Genomic DNA, 9,177 nt, shown 5'->3' with positions numbered 1-9,177 from the left:
TGTTCGATCCCTACATTTCAATCATATTTATCCCATCTAAATGCAAAAATCTACATTTACTGTCGAGGCTGTGCGTGTCATTTTTCATTACGTTTTAAAACACCAATTCGGTCAGTTTTCATGATAAATGAAGATTATATATATATATATATATATATATATATACACACATACACAAAGTGCTTTCAATAAGTTTCCAGACGTTTTTCGTACAGGCATTTAAACATTCATAGATTCTTGAAAATTCAGTATATTATTGCTATACATTTTATGAGATGAGTGACCAATTTTTATGATTTCAGGTTCAAATGAACAGCTACAGCAAGAATTGGAATGCATCCTACCAAAGCCTGATTGTCACAGCTGGTGAATTTCAAAAATGCAATCTGGACATGAAGACACTTTACAGCAACGATATGCAATAAAATTTTGTTTGAAACTTGGAAAAATGCCACACAAATGGAATTCTTCAGACTTCTTTTGGACCATCTTGCATGAATTGGCATAAGAGATTCAAGGAAGGTAGGAAGTTTGTGAGGGAGGATGAGAGATGTGGTAGGAGCAAGGAAGCCAGAACACCAGAGTTGATTGGCCAAATAAAGAATTTCATGGATAAGGATCGTCATGTTTATAGAGACATTAAGTGCACAGTTGGATGTCAGTATTGGAACTGCACACAATTATTCGCGAGGGACTGAAGATGCAGAAGATTTGCGCGAATGCACCAGTCCACAACTCCTCACCCTCCTATAGTCCAGACCTTGCTCCTGTGACTGATTATTCCCTAATTACAAGGAAAACCTTTGGGGGGGGGCTGTCGTAATGAGACAGCTGAGGAAATGAAAGAGCCTGTGACGAGGGTCATTGACACGCTCTCATAAGAGGATTTCCATGAGTTGTTGGAATAATACAACAAGTGCATTGCAGCCAGAGGAGATTACTTCGAAGGAGACTAGAGTTTCATATGTGTAATATCAATAAAAGTGCCCATGTGAAAAAAATCTGGAAACTTATTGCAGGCATATATATATATATATATATATATATATATATATATATATATACATATATATATATATATATATATACATACATATATATATGTGTACTTATATATATATATATATATATAGATATACATATATATATATATATATATATATATATATATACATACATATATATATATATATATGTGTACTTATATATATATATATATATATATATATATATATACATACATATATATATATATATATGTGTACTTATATATATATATATATATATATATATATATATATATATATACATATATATATATATATATATATATGTGTACTTATATATATATATATATATATATATACATACATATATATATATATATATGTGTACTTATATATATATATATATATATATATATACATACATATATATATATATATATATGTGTACTTATATATATATATATATATATATATATACATACATATATATATATATATATGTGTACTTATATATATATATATATATATATATATATATATATATGTGTGTGTATAAATAAAAATATAATAAAACTATTTTCGTTTTTATACAATTTTATTTGAAAATTTTATTTTCTGGAACAAACATGGTGTTTTGTGCATGATTTTTTGGAAAAAATATTTGGTGCTCAGGAAAATCTGAAAAAAAAAAAAAAGAATGACATTAGTTGAATTAATCAGTTATGCTCACATGTACACACCACACCATACATTCATGTACACATATACATATATATTCACACATACAAACACACACACACACACCCATATATAGAATAAATGACAAAAAGTTATATTCCAAAATTCATGATGTTGACCATCTTATAGTCTATTCCCTTAATTCAGTTAACTTATACAATTCTTGACAGTATCTGTTTCGTAGCGCAAAATCAATCACTTAATTATTTCATCAATCAGTGAATCTATTATGCCCTTAACTCATCAGAAGAAATAGCAACAATCAATCCGTCAAAAGGAACTGAAGTGTGATTTGACATGATTAAAATCTGAAAATTGGAAGAGAAGCTGCAAATACCTTTATATTTTCCCATTACGCCATATTGAATTTTTATCAAACAAAGTCATTAAACCCAACTATTCGTACCAACAATTTTAATTAGTTTATGAATCTTCTACCAAAATATTCTATTTATTAATTAGTAAATTTATTAATTCTAATTTGTGTATACATACTTATGAAAATAATATCAACAAATTATAAACTATTATACATGTTTGTATATACGAAACTAAACTAAGCTAAAAAAAAACAACAACAACAAAAAAACGATTGATCATTTTGGTTATCATAACTAATCAATTGATTTGAATTGAAAACTATACATAATTCAATTCTGTTTGCTATTATAATCAAGCTTATTAATCATTACATTTATAATTTTTAAAATTATACAATTCAAAAACTATACTTACGTTTTGTTATGTTTAAAAATAAACTGAAACTTTTTTTATCGTAATTGCAAATAATTAAATTTACTTAATCAAAGTGAGGCAGAGTTACTTCCCTTGGAACAAATCTAACAAAATATTAACTTTACTTATATTTATTTATTTATTTATTTATTTTATTTTATTTAACATTCATATTATAAACACTCAGAACCAGTAGACCACCATATTCAACTAATAAGTAATTTTAATATAGTTTTAATGTCTTTCACTTAATATTATTTTAAAAAAAAATTAAATCGAATTATATTATAAATTAATTCACTAATTTTTACAATATAAAATGTTAGTATTACAGATTATTTTAATCGATAATCATAAGTTATTAAGTTATACTTCATTTCTGCCTATGTTGAATTTTAAATTAATTAGTTACTTACATTTATTTTAATTTTTATTTATTTACTTATATATTTAATTATATTATTATCAATATCAGCATTATTATTTATATTGAAAGTAATATTTTTAATTTTTACATTTCACAAACTTTACTCAGTTCTACATACAACAATCTAATATTAATAAACATTTTTTGAACTTGTTCTTTATTTAAGTATAATTTTTGTTTATCGTTGTATATATCCTAATTCACTAATAAGTATGTTTCAGAGTTTCTTACTGTGATAACCTATTATTTAAATAATAATTAAATAAATGTATATTTAAGTGAAAACTAATTCTAATTTTAATTCAAGTTTATAAGATTTATAAATATTGTTTAGACCTAAAATTATAGACCTTTCTAATACTTTAATATTTTTAATACTTTAATATTTTTAATATGAGCAGTACTAATGGTGCCAATTAGTGGGGTTAAAATTTGGGAGATGGCTCGTGCTACCTTCTGTGTGACACTTCCGATGTTCGAAATTATGGGTCGCATGGGGATATTTTGTTTATGAGTTTTGGGGAGGCCATATAATGTGGGGACAATGGGCTGATATTCGATATAAGAAACCCATTTTTTATGAGTTTTTTTTAGGGATTTGACCTCCCCAAATATTAAATATTCTCATATTAAAAATATTTTTAGGGATTTGGCCTCCCCAAATATTAAATATTGCTCATATTAAAAATTCTGGAGACCTACTAAATAGAATAAAAAACATTAATATACAATATATAATTTTTGTCCTAATTCACTAATAAGTATGTTTCAGAGTTACTTACTGTGATAACCTATTATTTAAATAATAATTAAATAAATGTATATTTAAGTGAAAACTAATTCTAATTTTAATTCAAGTTTATAAGATTTATAAATATTGTTTAGACCTAAAATTATAGACCTTTCTAACTTTAAACCCCCTCTCCTATGTACTTTCATTACTTTTTTATTTTAATTTATTTTTATTTATTTATTTATTATTTTTTTTATTAAATTTAACTAATAAGTCCGAAATGGATTTATTGACGTTAAGTCAATGAATATATATTTTAAGAAAATATATAGTTTTACTTAATAGATTTTCAATAGATATATCTTATTATAACTATAACATTGATTTTTACATTCATTCTAACTATTAAACCATTTGGCACCACTTATCAATCAATTAATAATCACTTCTGACATCATATACATTTTTTTTTTCAGATCAATATTTGGAGCTTTATATTACATATATATATATATATATATATATATATATGCACACATATATATATGTATATATATACATATATATACATATATATGCACACATATATATATATATACATATATATGCACACATATATATATGTATATATATACATATATATGCACACACATATATATATATATATATAAACATATATATACACACATATATATATATATGTATATATAAACATATATATACACATATATATATATATATATATATATAAACATATATATACACATATATATATATATATATAAACATATATATACACATATATATATATATATATAAACATATATATACACATATATATATATATATATAAACATATATATACACATATATATATATATATATATATATATATATATATATATATATACATATATCTATAATATAAATGAATGTCTGTGTGTTTGGTTTTTCCCTTTTTTTTTTCATTTTTCTTAAACTTTTTCTTCTAGACGATAGGACATCTAACCAGATGTCTGACATTTACCCCTATTTTAGTGAGTCCAACCAAGAGATCTTTTCAGGATTCTAGCCGTCCCTTCCAGTGCAATCGTTTATATTTCACTTGCACTTGGTTCACCGGGTATGCTTGCTATGTACTTTTTAAAGTTCTTTTTCATAAGCCCAGTTGCTCCTATGATGACTGGTATAATTGAAACGTCTTTTAATTTCCAATTTCGTTTCATATCATACATAAGTCCTTGCATGAATAGGCTCCTATATGGTTGACTATTTTAAAAAACTGATTACATATAATGATAGAAGATGTATTGAGACACAGGAATGGGTATGTTTGATCTGGCAGAACGGTGGTTCATTAAAATTGTGGGGTCCGCGTTTGCGTCTAGTCCACAAAGTATGGAAATAAAAAATTTTAAAATAAAAAAACGTTTACAAATGTTTTTGGTATAGATGTACATAGGAATACTTTGATAAGTATGTTTTAACTTAAATAGAGATGGTATAATAAAATTGTGGGATATGCATTCGCGCCTGGCCTCCATAGAATGGAAATAGGCACACACTTTAATAGACTTTTCATATCTATCTGCGTAAGTATACTTTGATAATTATGTTTCAGTTTGAAGAAATATAGTATAATAAAATTATGGGGTGTTCGTTCGCGCCTGACCTTCATAGAATGGAAATATGTCACAAAGTTTAACAAGGTTTTTTAATATAGATCCACAGAATATTGTATAAGTGCTTCAGTGTGAACAGGTATGGTTTAATAAATTATGGGGTTTATCTATTTTATTTTTACTTTCATATTTTGCTTTGGTTTTGATAACCCCAAATTCGAAGCTATCTCTTTTCAACACTTCCTTTTCATAACCTATCATACTTTCATAAATCAGAGTCCATTTTCTGTAGGCTGTTTTTGAACCCAGTCAACGATGGGTACTTTTGCTAGTATATATATATATATATATATATATATATATATATACATACATACATACATACATACATGTACATATATACATATATATATATATATATACACATATATATGCATATATATACACACACATATATATATATACACACATATATGTATACTTCAACCTTCCGGGTTTGACCTTTACTCCTGATCTGGAATGGAACACGTACATCAAGTCTGTTGCCAAGGTCGCTGGAAAGATGGTGGGATCCTTTTACCGCTCCAGAAGATATCTCACTACTGATGCAATTCTCTATCTATATAAAAGCCAAGTGCGTCAAGGATGGAATACTGTTGCCATATCTGGGCAGGAGCGGCCAAAAACAGCCCATCATGCCTTGACAGAGTACAAAATAGACTTTGTGGCTTAGTGGGGGATGCCCTTTTCTCTTCCCTGCAACCTCTCTCCCACAGAAGAGACGTTGCGAGCCTATCCTTGTTTTATCGTTATTTTCATGGCAGGTGCTCGTCTGAACTCCAATCCCTGGTCCCCCCTCGCCAATCTTTCACGTAAAACACCCGTCTAGCTACATCCACTGTGAAAAATTTCCCCCACTCTATATCTGTGCCTAAATCAAAACGCGGATTCCATGAACAAAGCTTCTTTCTTAGAACTGCACGCCTGTGGAACTCTGTTCCGTCTGCCTGCTTCCCTCCGGACTACAACTTGGATGTCTTCAAGTCCAATGTTAACAAATTCCTAATGAACCGCCCCCCTAATTAAACACTTCATCAAATCTCCACACTAACGTAATGTACTTGCAATAACCCTTATCCCTGAGTGGCTTCCGGGCCTTGATAAGTGGCGATCACTGTTTAAAAAAAAAAAAAATATACACACATATATATATATACACACATATATATATACATATATATATACACACACACATATATATATATACACACACATATATATATGATGATGATGGCAGCAAATTCGCTTTCGAACATTGCTATCACTCGATATAGCACAACATAAAAGAAAAAAAAAATTGTATGTAGAAACACGAAAACATTCAGTGATGGGCTGCACGAATGTGGCTTTTAAGCCCTGCTAAACTTTGGCATTCCTTAGCACACATTGTACAGACATGTGCACCACTAACAGCACGTTCTTGCTGTTCTTTTCTATGCAGGGTCAAATGCCATTTCAAATTGCCTGTCGTTTTGTACATTCGTCTGAAGTGTACACAGGTCAATTCTGGCAACTCAAGACTGCTTTGTGACCCTCACACTCCAGACCAATTTGGCTCCCCCTCCCATCCACGTCTCCTTTCACTCTCCCTTTCCGGATATCTCGCTTCAGCCGCTTATACTGGGTTCAATCCACCTCAAACTTGCCCACACCTCCCCGCAAGGTCCTTCTACACCCTCCGCAATCTAAAGCAAGACTCTTCCAGGTTCTTTCATCAATCCCACATTTTTTTAAGGCGGATCTTAAACAATCCTTAAATCTCAATTTAGGCTTTTGAGCCAGACGTCTTCCCTCGGTGAGCTCACCATAAAGGAGTTGTTTGGGAAGTCGACTGTCTAACATCTTCACCACATGGCAACTCCATCTCAGTCTATGCTTCATAATGTGAGTCTCAATGTTAAGCATTGGGTTCGATCAAGCACCTCCACATCACTGACATACACCTGCCAACTCACACTCAAGATTCACCGTAAGCACATCTGGTGAAACCGCTTGAGACGTCTCAAATGCTCCCTGTATGTTGTTCAAGTTTCACAACCATAGAGAAGAGTAGAGAGAACGCATGCGGCATAAACCTTAATCTTAGTTGGCAGCAAGATCCCATGACATCTCCACAGACGCTCGTCCAACTTTCCTAAGGCATCACTTGCCCTGCTGATCTGTAATGATACCTCATCATCCAGGGTACCAGACATACTCAGTGTGCTACCCAAGTATACAAACTTAGAGACAACCGCTATCCTTGACCCACAGATATAAACTGATGGCTCATAGTATGGCATGCCCGGAGCAGCTGATACATTAAGACAGTTTTTTTCAGATTGATGGTCAGGCCCAATGTGCTGTAGGCAACCGTAAAAGCGTCCACAAGATGCTGCATATCAGTCACTGTATGAGCCACCAGATCACAGTCATCCGCATAGAGCAAGTCACGAATAGTGTTGGTGAGTACCTTTGTACTTGCATTGAAGCGCCTAATGTTGAACAATCCCCCAGTAGTTCGGTAACAAATATAAACACCATCTGAGCACCCCCCAAATGCCATCCGAAAGACCATGGTGAAATACAACGCAAAGAGTGTGGGTGCTGGAATGTCTCCCTGCTTAACACCATTTTCTACTGAGATAGGATCAGCCAGATTTCCCCCAACGTTGATCACAGCCTTCATATCATCGTGGAAGAGCTTTAAGATGGTTATAAACTTGTTAGGACAGCCAAGCCTTTTCAAAATCTCCCACAAAGCATCCCTATTGACTGTATCAAAGGCCTTAGTTAAATCGATGAACACCTGATACAGTCCCTTTTGCTGTTCTATACATTTCTCCTGCAGTTGCCTGGCTGTAAAAATCATATCCATTGTCCCTCGACATCTTCTAAAACCACACTGCGACTAAGGCAAAAGATCATCAGCAATGTGCTCCAGCATTCTGTCTATCATGATTCTACAGAGCACCTTACCGACTACTGACAGCAAAGAGATGCCTCGATAGTTTCCACATTCATCTCTGTTACCCTTCCCCTTGTATAGCACTACCATCAATGCATCTCGCCAATCCTGCGGAATACACTCATCCCGCCAAGCAGTCTGCAACTATCCCGCTAAGTGTTGCATCATCTTGGGTCCAGAACATTTAAAGATCTCCGCATGCAAACGATTCGGGTCAGGAGACTTTCCATTGTTCAGTTTATGGACAGCTGTTTCAACCTCCTGGAGAGAAGGAACCTCTGCCAAGATATCCTTGACCGAATTGCTAGGAATCGACCTAACAAACTTCTGATCAACAGAAGAAGGTCTGTGCAGGAGTTCATCGAAATGCTCCCTCCATCTATGAAGAATGTCGGTAGGGTCTCGAAGAAGATTCTCACCATCTTTCGAGCGCAGAGGAGTGATAGGTGATCTGGATGGTCCGTAAACCGTGCTCAGTATGCTGTATAAGACCTTGGTGTTTTTTGAATCCGAGGTGAGTTGTATTTCTTCAGCTTTCTGTCTCCACCATTCATCCTGCATGTTATAAAACCTCCTCTGCACCTCATGCTTGATTGCCTTAAACTTGTCCCTCAATCGATCTTGCTCACCATCCATCAAACCACCCCCGAGATAAGCATGCAATGCCCTGGCTTTTGAATCAAGCAGAGCCTGAATTTCAGTATCATTCTCATTGAACCAATCCTGATGTTTACGCTCACAATAACCTAATACTCTCTCACATACCTCATAGACAGATTCATTAAAAGCAGGCCAAGTATTTTCACAATCAATCTCTTCCATCTCCTTAACTAGTTTCTCTCTCACAATATTGTCCTTTAGACGGGCAACATTAAATCGCTTTGGGATAGCCACACTAGCTCCCCTCA

The 9,177-nt window shown here is 32.0% G+C and overlaps 1 protein-coding gene across 1 annotated transcript in view; it reads right to left on the bottom strand.

Moving 5' to 3' along the window:
* Positions 1-1,583: 1,583 nt before the first annotated feature.
* Positions 1,584-9,177, bottom strand: part of LOC145263637 (uncharacterized) — a 42,249-nt gene continuing 34,655 nt past the window's right edge. The window contains exon 3 of the mRNA XM_080120490.1: positions 1,584-1,685. The gene's annotated coding sequence lies outside the window, so the exon portion shown is untranslated. The remainder of the gene's footprint in view (positions 1,686-9,177) is intronic.

This window comes from Euprymna scolopes, chromosome 39, assembly GCF_053919585.1.
Source record: "Euprymna scolopes isolate OS-2025 chromosome 39, ASM5391958v1, whole genome shotgun sequence".
In the NCBI taxonomy this organism is placed as follows: domain Eukaryota; kingdom Metazoa; phylum Mollusca; class Cephalopoda; order Sepiida; family Sepiolidae; genus Euprymna; species Euprymna scolopes.
This window is presented reverse-complemented; position numbering and strand designations above follow the sequence as displayed.